The 13,880-nt window shown below is 47.6% G+C and overlaps 1 protein-coding gene across 2 annotated transcripts in view; it reads left to right on the plus strand.

Moving 5' to 3' along the window:
• The first annotated feature begins 353 nt into the window (after positions 1 to 353).
• The window catches only part of LOC138567171 (early endosome antigen 1-like), a 1,584,277-nt gene continuing 1,570,750 nt past the window's right edge, over positions 354 to 13,880 (plus strand). For both annotated transcript variants that reach the window (XM_069645141.1, XM_069645140.1), the window contains exon 1: positions 354 to 542. The gene's annotated coding sequence lies outside the window, so the exon portion shown is untranslated. The remainder of the gene's footprint in view (positions 543 to 13,880) is intronic.

The raw sequence follows: 13,880 nt of genomic DNA on the forward strand, positions 1-13,880 counted from the left end.
GGTGATAGTGAGTGGTACAATACCTTTAACATTAACATGTGCACCCTTTGACCAAGGTTCAAGATTCCCTGTCACAGGTTATTTTCCTTGTCTACTACACTGGATTCTGAACGGCGTCCACTTGGATGTTTATTTCCACGTGTCCCTTTGGACATCCTTTGCAGAGGTTTGAGGTATTTAAGAGGCACGCTCCCGATAAAGGGTGGATCCTTAACCCTTCCCCACCCCTTTATTTCAGCCAATTAGACGAAAGATTTCAGAAGAGGTTTGCCTTCGATAGTCAGGAAGTAGGAACCGTGCAATCAATGTGAAAGGAGTTTTCTCAACTATATTTGGGAATGGCTGAACTTTCTCTGGGCGTGGTTCTCGTAACAAAGAGGCGGGATTAAATCGCGTGCTGCCGCCCACGAGGTGTGTGGCTGGCACTGAGAGGCGTGGCCCTGCTCGGTTGTGGCAGTTGGGGCTACCGGCGCGCGCCCGCCCGCAGCCACAGCATCATTGCACGCGAGAACGACTCAAGGGGCAGCGAGAGCGCGCTTCAGGTGAGCAATGGCAAAGTGTGCAAGGGGGCGCTAAGTACTGCGGCGCATGCGTAGTGAGAAAGCCAAGTAGTGAGAGCACTCTGGGGTGAAGACAGAGCTCGTAGGATACCAATGATTGAGAAAGTGGCGAAATGGATTATAACTCTTAAGGAGAGGTGGGGACTAAGTACAGGGGCTAACACTTATACAGGGCTTGGGAGCGAATCATAGCAAATGCCCTCGTGTCATAAATTACCCAGCTAACCACACTTTACAATGGAGTCCGGAAGTTGTAGTTTCGCTTTTCCTGCTTGTGTCCAGCACGTTTTCTAGTATTCCCAGTGCTATTCGCGTAAAACACAAAACTTAATAAGTACTTTTTATTTATCGCATGTGGAGATGATGGTGAACGCACACTGCTCAAACTTTATAGAGGTTACAAGGAAACACAAACTTATGTGTGAGTGACATTATTTCGGATTATAGATTCATATGTTCCTACAGTCTTCACGTTTCCAAGTGAAGCATATGTTTATACACATCCTCTGCGGAGGGGTCCTCTGTATGGTGACTAGACGTCCCTGTTTTGACGGGACTGTTTGAAATGTTGTGCTCTGTCCCCCTTTCTCAAGATAATGTTTCCATTGGAAAACCCAGTGGTCCCGGTTTTTGGTAGAAGGTCTTCATAGCTGGCAGGCTGGAGTGCAAAATCTCGCACAGAGGAAATGGCAGGGGGGGGGGGGGTAGTTTGTGATAAATTAATTATATATGTTTATTCCAACAGTAACACTTAAACCCCCCTCCCCACCCTCCTCCAACAGCTACCGAAGTGTAGTGCCTTGACAGCCACTGTCATACTTTTATGTTAGTTGCCATGTCCCGGTTTTGAATTTTTTTAATCTGGTCATGCCCCTGTTGAGATGGATGTTGGCAGATTCCAGTTACTCTTAGATTATATTACAGGACAAGGAGCAAGCAGCACACCCACCGACCATCCTCATACACCCCAGCTCAGGCCCCAACTGAGACTCTTGGGACACTGACCAACATTCTCCTTAGCTGCCAATGACTTCAGTCATCTACATTCTACCCAGCATACATAGGTGGCCAGAAGGACAGGACACAACTACAAAACACATAATAACATCCCCATACATGCCAACAACAATTTCCACATAGGAATGCATTGGGCAAATAATTATTTTAGGCGGGAGAACGTGAAAAATAGCAGTATTTTTCACACAAAAATCGGGAGTCTCCCGCCTAAATCGGGAATGTTGGCATGTATGCATCCCCCCTTCCTACACAAACTCACATATCAAATGAAGAAACCTGTACACTGCCTGTCGCACCACAAAAACACACCACCGACTCACAACCTAAACCAATCTTCAAACCAAAACACCTCCCATCCAAAACTGCCACCCTCGCATCCAAGCCCTGCCACACCCTAACACAAACATGCCTGCAGGGGAAAATACTCCAAGAACAAAACACAATATACCAGAAGGCGGGGAAAAAGAATTAGCAAAGGGAGGGAACTGAAGGTTGTCCAACAACAGGACTAGGGTGCACCTCACCTTTTGGATGCAGAGACTGGGTAGATAAACCAGACCACGCACGCCCATCCTCGTCGGTATTTATGTTGAGATTGATGGTGGCAGACTAGCTGTGGAGCCACTTGTTATAAGGCCAATTCGTTTTTATTATAGATATATACAAGTTAGGGATCCAGTTACTCTTAAATTATATTACGGGACAAGGAGCATGCAACACTTCCACTGACCATCCTCACACACCCCAGCGCAGGCCCCAACTGACACTCTTGGAACACTCGCCAGCAATATTCTCCTGAGCTGCCAATGACTTCAGTCACCAAAATTCTACACAGCATAGTGTCCAACAAGACAGGACACACCTACAATAACACACCATAACATCCCCCTTCCTACACAAACTCACATACCAAAAAAGTACACACTGCAAAAACATACCAGAGACCCACTGCCGCAACCTAACCCAATCACCAAACCAAAACCCCTCTCATCCAAAACTGCCACTCGAATCCAAGCCATGCCACACCCTAGTACAAACATTCCCACAGGGGAAAACACTCCCCAAAACAAAACACAACACACCAGAAGGTGGGGAAAAGAAATGGCGAAGGGAGGGAACCAAAGGTTGTCCAACAACAGGACTAGGGTGCACCTCTCCTTTTGGATGTAGGGCCTGGGCAGGGCCTGAGCGGATCAACCAGACCATTCATGTCCATCCTCGTCGCCATTTCTGTTGAGGTTGATCGTGGCAGATGGAGACTAGACACAGACCAGCTGTGGAGACACTTGTTATGAAACTAGGTCGTCTTTATTATACATATTTACAAGTTAGGGTTCCAGTTACTCTTGGGTTATAGTACAGGACAATGAGCATGTAGTATACCCGCCGGCTGTCCTCACACACCCCAGCTCAGGCCCCAACTGACACTTTTCGAACACTCACCAACATTCCCCTGAGCTGCCAATAACTTCAGTCACCAACATTATACACAGCATACATAGGGTGCTAGCATAACAGGACGAGATTACAATAACACATCATAACAGCCCCCGCCCTAAAAAAAGGATTTATGTTGGCCAAATTGTGGACTCTATGTAATAACATAGACGTTTCACGTCACAAATACTACATTACATGCAATTTGAGTCAACTCTGTTTTAGCAGGTGGGCAGGCACCATCCTCCACTTGTGTTCATTACAACCCGTACAGAGTTGGCAGAGGTAGAGTCAAGTGGTGTGGAAGTGGTCCTTCGTGCCTGAGTTGGAGCCTGTTTGCCATTGCAACCTGAGAGAAGGAGCCTGTGACCCGAGAATCCTGCAATTTGCATTTAATCACCATTCGAGCGCAGATCACACGCGGAGTCAAGTGGTTTGGAAGTGGTCCTTTGTGGTCACTCGGGGCGATTGAGGTGGCAGAACTTACTATAAAACCTACGCCCCCGGACCTTGGAGAAGATGGATAAACCGCAATCAAAGGCAGTAAGGGTAAGCTGCATTATATTTACATAAACACTGAGAGTTACAGGAGACTGTTGGAGGCCCGCCCCTTTAGATCCCATAGCTCTGTGAGCAATCATGGAAAACATTGATTCAGCACATGATTGACGATATATGCGGCAACTAGGTACTTTCGAAATGCTACTGGCGTTTCTAACCCTGGCTCATTAAGAGGCTTGGAAGCCACATAAAATTGAATAGCACGTTAACATAATAGGCCTGGGACTCCCAATTGGATAGACTGTTCAGGGAAAAGCCGCCGTGCTATTCAGTTTCGCTGTGCATTTATTTACTGACATTCAACAAACCGTAATTGTTTAAGGAATGGCACCCAAACCAAAAGCCTCAAAGCACCGTTATAACCTGAGGAGGGGTGGGGCCAAGAAGGATACTTCAGTAGACAATACTAATCGGAAACAAACAAGGCCCGCAACGGTACCCAATTAAAAGGGTACTCTATACCTGTATTATTTCCTAAAAATAAATGAAAGGACAAAACTGTGGCCCCACCAGAAGTGGACTCTATGGCAACACACAATGACAGTCAGCCACAAGATATTACAAACTTTGATGATATAGATAATAATTCCCTTCTAGATCCCTGCCTGTCAATAGAGAGATCTATGGCATCTACTGTCAATAAGGATTCAATGATTAGAGGGGAAGAAATTATCGTTGAAGCGCAGGTGCTCCAACTGGCTGACAACTCGCCATTAGGGGAAAGATCTGCTTGACTCTCAGCATCCCCAAACTTAGCAATTGATATTGAAGGATCGGGTAAATTGGAACCCACACTGACAAATGCAACAGCATTGGCAGATTTACAAGCCTCCATGGCATCGATGCAATTCGCCATGAAAATCCTCCTGAAGTTATGCAGGAGTATTCATTTGAATACAGTATTACATCTTAATCTGCTGGAACCTTTAGCAGCAAAGCTGTCTGAAGAAAGGGGAGAAGATCCTCTGGAAATTGTGCAAGACCCTCTGGAACCTCTACCAGCTGAAGAGGAAATCAAAGACACTAATGAAAACTCAGTAGTCTTCTATTCTAGGAAACAGAGAAGATTAGCAAGGAAGGCAGCGGTTAGGAATATACCACGTGTAGTGGCACCTCCCTTGCCTGATACCGCACCCCCTCTTCCAAGAAATCAAAAAGAGCATGTAAAAAGGCAACCAGATCTAAAAAACAAAATGCAAGAGGCCCAGCGACATTAACAAGCTGGATAATCCCAGAAAAGTCAAACGAGATATCCCTGGTAAGCTGCGACAATCAAGATTTAGAACTCTCGCAAAGTCTGGAGCTTAAAGAAAACAAATTCTCTACACCACGCAAGAGGACTATGTCTAGATATATGGCTAGTACCAGCTCAATCGAAGAAGAACTGGAAACATCAAGTGATCATAACCTGCTGGAAAATAAGACATGTAATATGTTAATGTTAATGTTAAAGGACATTTGTGTCATACGCTGCCGAGCCGATTGGCGGTGGCTTCCGCGTTGGCGGCTCTGGTGTAGGCGGTAGTCCCAGCATGTTGTTTCATCATACGTACATTGTCGGTCTAGTTGTCATCCAAGATGGCGGTCGCTGGAAGGTACTTCTCCACCCCTCTCCCAGCGATCGCCGCGTTTCAACCCCTTAGTTACCAGCTTTGCTGCCTTTGGGTGAATGACGCTAGTTTTCCGGCTTTCACGGCTCCTAAGCCGCTCTGTTACTCCTTTTCGGATCGCTTCCTAGCGAGCCGCCGCTCTTTTCTATTTTCTTCCCGCTCGCTACCTACCTTGCAGTCCTGTTGCTACTCTGCTCGCTCAGGTCTCCCGGAACGAGTCACTCTTTCCGCTCCTCATCTCTGTATTTAGGGTTTCTTGCCGCCGCTCCTCGCGGCTTCTGTCCTCCTCCTCCTCCTCTGAGCCACGGTCTCCCTTTACAAGATCTCCTTTCTCCAATCCGTGGAAAACCTCCGATCAACAATACCGGAAGACTCCTGGAATTCGTGTTTTCCCAGCGTGCAAAGGGCTTTTTCTGCCTGTGGGGCTTTTTCCCTTGCCGCCTGTCTACGGGAGAGGAGCCCCAGGACTGCTAGTTTCAAGCATTCACTGTGGCTTCCTCTCGTGGTAGGCAAACGTCTTCTAAAGAAAGGAGAGATTATTGCACACGTCGCCACCTCAAACCTGAAGAATTGGAGGACTACGAGACAGGTGAGAAGAGTGGGGAGGAAGAAGGGGTAAGAGCCAAGGCTGAACAGGACAGATTGCAACGCCAAGAAGACGTCTTCAAGGAACGGAGACCTGCTACATTACCTCCACACAGACCAGAGGATTGTACTCTGGACCTGGAACCTAATGCCCTGGTTCCCGTTGGCAGAATGTTTTCCTTAACCCAAACGGAGAGACATGTCTTAAGGGACTATCTGGATGCCAACTTGCAAAATGGTCTTATACAGCCTTCCAAGTCTCCTGCAGGAGCTTCTCTGTTTTTCATCAAGAAGAGAGATTCCACCGAATTGCGGTCATGCATAGACTACAGGGGCCTTAATAAGGTTACCATCAGAGACCGCTACCCCATGCCGCTTATTTCGGAGATTATAGAGGCTGTACAAGGGGCGCGCATATTTACCAAACTTGATCGCCGAAACGCCTACCACTTGCTTCGTATTGCGAAAGTGGATGAGTGGAAAACTGCATTGCGCACCTTGTTCTGGCTGTACGAATACAGAGTAATGCCGTTCGGTTTGGTGAATGCACTGGCTATATTTCAGCGATTTATGGACCGAATATTCTCTGATCTGCTACTGGTGACAGTCATTATCTACTTGGATGGTATTCTAATCTATTCATCAGATTTGGAAACACATATCCTTCATGTCAAACAGGTCCTGGAGCGCCTTCAACAGTACCAACTCTTGGTCAAACCCGAGAAATGCGTCTTTGCAGTCTCATCTGTTCCCTATCTCGGATACATTCTCTCTGGAGAAGGAATTTCCATGGATCCCGACAAGGTTACTGCTATACTCAGTTGGTCCTCTCCTGGCAATGTCAAGGAAGTGCAAAGATTCCTCTGACTCTCTAATTTTTACAGGAGGTTCATTCCCAACTTCTCGGAGATTGTTCTTCCCATCACAAAACTTCTCAGGAAGAACACAGGCTCTTTTCAATGGTCACCAGATGCAGAACGAGGTTTTGGGAAATTAAAGAGGCTGTTCTGTTCCGCTCCCATTCTTCGCCATCGTGACCAAAATCTGCAGTTCATCGTTGAGACTGACGCATCTGCTATGGCCATAGGGGCAGTCCTTTTACAATTTTACGAGGGAGTTGAACATCCTGTAGCCTATCTCTCAAAGACCCTGTCTTCCAGCCATCTGAACTATTCAGTTCTGGAGAAAGAACTACTCGCTATAAAACAGGATTGTGAAGATTGGTGACATTTACTCATGGGATCACAACATCCTTTTCTCATAAGAACGGACCACAAAAATCTGAAAGTCTTGCAAAACATGGAGTGTGTCAACTCGAGACAAGCTCGTTGGGCCTACTTTTTTGCCCAATATGACTTCCATATCACCTACCTACCCGGTACCTCCAATAGGGTAGCTGATGCTTTGTCTCGGAAGGATGCTTCTGGTGATGGTATCCCCCTTCCCCGGGAAAACATGTTTAAAAGGAACAAGATCCTGGGACTTGTTAATACCTTCTTTCAAGAAGTCAAGACCGCTTTGACGTCCGAAATGCCAAAACTTCTAGGCCAACGAGGGAGGAACTATACCGAGAGGAACGGCTTAGTGTTTTATGGCAACCGACTGTACATTCCTGCCGGCTCTTGGCGTGAAAAGATTATTAGTTGGTGTCACGACCTACCAACAGCCGGCCATAGAGGAGTACACAACACCCTTGACCTCGTAGCTAGAATGTTCTTCTGGCCGGAGTTGAAAGAAGACATCAAGGAATATCTCAAAGCCTGTCCGATTTGCGCCAGAGCTAAATACCCGTCTGGTAAACCTTTAGGGTTGTGAACCAAAACTGAGATGCCTACGCGTCCATGGGGACTCGTTTCTACGGACTTTATTGTAGATCTACCAGAGTCTGATTCTTGTACATGCATAATGGTGACGATAGACACTTTAACCAAATTGGCACATTTTTCTCCACTACCGGGCTTACCTACGGCTACCAAGATGGCGGAGACATTCGCACGTGATATGTTCCGACTGCATGGCTTACCAGACAAGATTATTTCGGACCAAGGCAGTCAGTACATCTCAAACTTCTGGAAGGCTCTGTGTTCCCGAGTTGGTATTGAAAGAGCTCTTTCTTCTGGGTTCCACCCTCAGTCTAATGGCCAGACGGAATGACTAAATGCCACCTTGGAGCAGTATCTGCGATGCTACAGCAACCAATACCAAGACAACTGGGTGTCCTTATTGCCAACAGCGGAGTTTACATACAACAACTCCACACACTCAGCCATCAGGCTTACTCCATTTTATTGTACTTATGGAGTACATCCTCGATCTTTTTTCCCATTATTCCAATTTCTACCAATTCTCCCACAACTGGAGCAGTACTCCAGTCCATTGCCGAGGCCCATATGACTGCCAAACACAGTCTGGAGAGGAGTATGAGATGGAATAAGGAACAGGCAGACAAACATCAGAAAGACTGTCCTGATTGGAAGAAAGGGGACAAAGTATGGCTCTCTACTAAATTCTTACCGAGATGGGTTCACCCTTCTAAGCTTTCACCTCGTTTTTTGGGACCTTTTTCTATCCTATCCAAGATTAACCCTGTCTCTTACAGGTTGAAATCACCCTCCACTCTCAGTCGCATACATCCTGTTTTTCACTCTTCTCTTCTCAAGCCCTTTGTCCCGGACTCTTACCATCGATCAGTTCCCCGACAGACTATCCCGGGTTCCAGTAATACAGAGGAATACAAAGTATCTGCCATTCGCGACTCCAGATATTACAGGGGACGTTTGGAATACCTGGTCTCGTGGAAAGGATACCCTGAGTCGGAGGACTCTTGGGAACCTGTTTCCCACATACATGCACCTCGGTTGTTAAGTCGATTCAATCGACTTTTCCCTGGTAAACCCGGAGTGCTCCGCACTGGAAGGGGGCATACCGTCATACGCCACCGAGCCGATTGGCGGTTGCTTCCGCGTTGGCGGCTCGTGCGTAGGCGATCGTCCCAGCACGTTGTTTAATCATACGTACATTGTCGGTCTAGTTGTCATCCAAGATGGCGGTCGCTGGAAGGTACTTATCCACACCTCTCCCAGCGATCGCCGCATTGCAAACCCTTAGTTACCAGCTTTGCTGCCTTTGGGTGAATGACGCTAGTTTTCCTGCTTTCACGGCTCCTAAGCCGCTCTGTTACTCCTTTTCGGATCGCTTCCTTGCGAGCCGCCTCTCTTTTCTCTTTTCTTCCCGCTCGCTACCTACCTTGCAGTCCTGTTGCTACTCTGCTCGCTCAGGTCTCCCGGAACGAGTCACTCTTTCCGCTCCTCATCTCTGCATTTAGAGTTTCTTGCCACCGCTCCTCACGGCTTCTTTCCTCCTCCTCTGAGCCACGGTCTCCCTTTACAAGATCTCCTTTCTCCAATCCGTGGAAAACCTCCGATCAACAATACCGGAAGACTCCTGGAATTCGTGTTTTCCCAGCGTGCAAAGGGTTTTTTCTGCCTGTGGGGCTTTTTCCATTGCCACCTGCCTATGGGAGAGGAGCCCCAGGACTGCTAGTTTCAAGCATTCACTGTGGCTTCCTCTCGTGGTAGGCAAATGTCTTCTAAAGAAAGGAGAGATTATTGCACACGTCGCCACCTCAAACCTGAAGAATTGCAGGACTACCAGACAGGTGAGGAGAGTGGGGAGGAAGAAGGGGTAAGAGCCAAAGCTGAACAGGACAATTTGTACCGCACACTATCACCACCATAGTGGTCCCCTGGCGCTCTGGCGGCTGCGAAGGAGGAGAGGAGGTTGAGTTAGTGGGAGGAGGCAGGAAAAGTGCAAGAGAGCAGTGATGTGCTGTTGGCGGCCTCAGCCCGGTGGGTCCGTTGGCTGGGCCTGGGGTGTTTGCGGCCGGTAGTCGTCGTGTACTGTTGTGCAAGACTGTGTGTTTTTGTTTTGTTGTTGCAGTGTAGTGAAGTTTGTGCGGTTTGTTGTGCTGTAGGTTTTGGTTGTGTTTGGTTGGAGTTTGAGAGGTGTATGCAGAAAGAGACATTGTTAGTAGGGTTGGTTAGTTTGCGTCTCTATCCTGAATTGAGACGCTCGGCTTGCGTAGTCTCCCCTGATGCTGATCTGTCCTGATCTGGATCCGACTGGCATATAAGGTTCCTTACTCCTCTGGCCCCCACCTCTAACATGATCTCTCATAGCTCCCCTTATCCTCCCTTCATACTCCTGTGGCCAGTGCACCTGCCAATGTCAACCTCTCAGGTAGTGTGGGGATTGCCAATATCTTGACAATTCCACACCTCTGTGGTACCTGGCGGTAACTAAGGGGCGGGTGAAAGTGTTGGTGGGATTGTCTGGGGTAGCTGACTCAATCTCTGTGCATGCTGCCTGTGTTCCAGTCTATCCGGTGTAATCCGTCCAGGTGCCATGGGAGTTACCCTCTCGGGTCGGTGTCATGATGCCCGCTCCCGGGGAGCCGGTTCAAGCCCTGCGTCCCCGAAAGCGGACATCCAGTCCCCAAGGAAGGACCCAGCAACCCCATATAGGGGCCCTTTGGACAGTGTCCTGGCGCCTATGGCGCCAGGCTCATAAAAGACATCAGTCCTGGCGCCATAGGCGCCAGGCTCATTATGGAAGTGCTTGGGTGCACTTACCTGATGCAGACCATGCTGCAGGATCCCGGCCTCCTTGAGGCCTGAAAGGAACTACTTTACCTGTGGGACTAATTTACCATCCGGGCGTGGTCGGGGAAGGATACATACCTGATTGGAGGAAGGATACATACCTGGAACTTCTTCCAAGGCTATTTAAACCCCACCCGAACAGCCACACGTGCTTCGCGTTGTTCTGCATCTAGCAGCTGGACGCTCACCGTGTCTACTCCTGCATCCTGACTTCTGCCACGCCTGCCAGCATCCTGGATCACCAAAGGAAGAGAAGAAGAGAACAGAAGAAGGAAAAGTCCTTACCTGCTAAATCCGCATCCCGGAGACATCTCGCCGACAATCCTGAAAAGGAAAACTTTTATTTAAATGCTCATCGCGTCGATCGCTGCAGCGCCGCATTCCACTCACCTTTACAGGGGCCTCCATGTTCAGCAGCGATCATCCGGATTCGCAGTCACGCCCCAGCGCCTACGGAGAAAAAGACCAGAACAAAAGGTGAGAGAGAGAAGGGAATAAGGAAAGCTGAATCTCCATGTTAAGACTTACCTGTTGATTCATTCCCTCTTCATTTCGGGTCCGCGCCGCATCTTGGCATTTCCGGACCCCGGCCCCTAAGGGGAAAAAGAGACATCAGCGTTAATGAGCGAATGAAAAGACATTACCAAAAAACGCTCATTAAAGACTTACCTGATTTCTACAAGGATTTCACCTCTCATCTCGGGTCGGTGCCTGTTCCCCGGCATTCCGTACCCCGGCCCCTATGGGGAAAAAGACACTAGCATTATTAAATTAATGCATGGACACAAGGGGAACCTCTTATCAAAAAACTTACCTGGAAGCCAAGCAAGTTTGGTTCTCACCAATCCGAAAATCCAGTGAAGTAACTGGGTACCAACACGCCCCTGCATCAGAAGCAGGATGGAGAGCTCGTCCTTCCAGACCCCAAGGTGAGACGCTACGAGGAATCGCAGAAGGGTTTCGAGGATGGTGAGAGGGGAAAGTGGGAGGCTGATTGCATTACCCGCAGACAGTTAATCCCCTATTTTCGCCTACAGAAGGATACTTCTGCGAGCCAGACAAGCCAGATTTGGGGGCCCGGTCGAGTCCGTATTCCGAACCCTGCGCATCACCTTAGAAGAAGTCACAGCAGCGCGAACCAGGCCAGCGCCTCCGTGGGAGTCAGGTGAGCGTTACAGTCGGGGATGTCCGTGTCCTTTCCGGTTTAGTCATCCTTTTTCCGGTTTTGGTTTCCAGATTTAGTCTGTGGTGTTGAAGAGCCAGGTTTTTAGTGATTTCCTGAATTTTAGGTGATCTTCAGTGTTTCTTATTTCTTTTGGGATGTTGTTCCAGGTTTTTGCGGCTAAGTGGTAGAAGGAGGTGCCTCCAAGTTTTTTCTTAAGGTATGGTTCGAGTTCCAGGTGGATTTTGTTGCTTGATCGGAGGGGTCTCGGTTTGTAGACTGTTATTTTCTTTTGTAGGAATTCTGCTCCTTGTCCGCTGATTGCCCTGTGCGTTATGCACATTGTTTTGAAGGTGATGCGATGTTTTACTGGGAGCCAGTGTAGTGTTTTTAGGGCTGGAGTGATGTGGTCTCTTCTAGATAGTTTGAGGAGTAGTCTTGCTGCTGCATTTTGGATCTGTTGCAGTTTCTTCAGGAGGTATTCTGGTATTCCGAGGTAGAGGCTGTTTGCATAGTCGATTTTTGACATGATTATGGCGACGATAGTGAGTGTTTTGTGCGTGAAGGAGAGGAAAGGTAGAATTCTTCTTGCCGTGTGGAGGAGGAAAAAGCATTTCTTCACTGTTGCATTTATTTGTGGTTCCAGGGTTAGGGTGTTGTCCATTAGGACTCCGAGATTTTTTACTACCTTCAATGGTGTTTGTGCGTTTCCCATTTCTGTAGGCCATGGGATGGTGGTTTCGTTCTCTTGGTCTTTGGATGCGATCATGATTTCTGTCTTTCCTGGGTTGATTTTCAGGTTGCTGGCATCCATCCAGTTGAAGACTTCTTTTAGACAGTCGGTTAGGGTTGAGTGGTCGGCATCGGTGTCTTTGATTTTGTAGATGATCTGAGTGTCATCTGCGTAGTTGTAACATGTAATGTTGTATTTTTTGAAGATTCTGATGACCGGAGTCTGATAGATGTTGAAATATAGTGCAGATAGTGAGGATCCTTGTGGCACTCCACAGTCGTTAACTCGTGGAGTGGATTTGAAACGGTTTTATCCATACGGTTTCTGTTCTGTGTGCTAGGAATGATTTGGTCCAGCGTAGTGCAGTGTCTGTTATGCCTATGGCTTCCAGTCTTTTGGTCAGGGTGTCGTGCCTAACTGTGTCAAAGGCTGCGGAGAGGTCGAGCAGAATAAGGGCTGAGGTAGTGTTTGAGTCTGCGTTAGTTTTGAGGTCATCCCAGATGGATAGTAGTGGTGTTTCTGTTCCTCTCGCTGGTCTGAAACCGATTTGAGCTTGGTCCAGCAGGTGGTGTTTTTCTACGTGTTCTTGTGTTAGTTTATATACATAGGTTTATAGAAGTTTTGCTGGGTAGGGGATGTTAGAGATCGGCCTGTAGTTGGAAAGGTCATCTACGTCACCACTTGTGTTTTTCAAGAGTGGCTTGATGTATGCTGATTTGAAGATCTTCGGTACAGTCCCTGTTGATAGTGTTCTGCTGGCGATCCTTGTGCGAGGATTGATTTGTAGATGTCTGGGGTACAGAGGTCCATGGGTAATCCCGCTACTTGCTTCGTTTTACCAGCATTGCGAATGCCTCTGATGATATTTCAGGAAAGCTTTGGAGTTTGTGCTGTGGTTGCGTGTTAGGTCCGTTGGGTTGTGTGTTGTGGTTGGTTGGTCGCTTTTGTATGGTTTGTCGGATGTCATTGATTTTTTTTTTTTAAGTGGTCTGCCAGGTCTGCATAGTTTTTCTGAGGGGGGTTGGGGTGTTATCGCAGCCTGGTGGGTTTCTCATTTCTTCAATGATGCTAAACATTTCTTTTTGTGTGTTGGTGTCATTGTTGATTCTTTCATCGTAATGTCTTCTCTTTGCCTTTTGAATTTCCTTCTTGTATGCGCGGATCTGTTTCTGGTACAGTGTTTTTTTTCCCTGGGTTGTATTCTTTCCTCCATTCCAATTCCATCTTTTTGTTTTCCTTTTTCATGTCGTTTAATAGTGGGGTGAACCATTTTGCCATTGCTCTTTTTTTTGATGGGGTGAACGGTTTTTCTGGGGCAATCTTGTCTATTGTATCCACGATCCATTTGTGCAGTATCTCTGCTTTCCCGTCTAGGTCCGCTAGCTCCAGTTCTGTAGTTGAGGGTTTCGTTAATTCCAGTTGTTCGAATAGGTTGCTTTCTTTGACGTGTTTCCAGTTTCTTTTGGTGGTGGTTGTGAGTTTCGGATGTTGGATGACGGCTTGGGTAGGCAGAGTGATCACGAATGGGATGACGAGATGGTCGCTCCACAGTAT

Source organism: Ambystoma mexicanum, chromosome 2p, assembly GCF_040938575.1.
Source record: "Ambystoma mexicanum isolate Mex_15411 chromosome 2p, UKY_AmexF1_1, whole genome shotgun sequence".
Lineage (NCBI taxonomy): Eukaryota > Metazoa > Chordata > Amphibia > Caudata > Ambystomatidae > Ambystoma > Ambystoma mexicanum.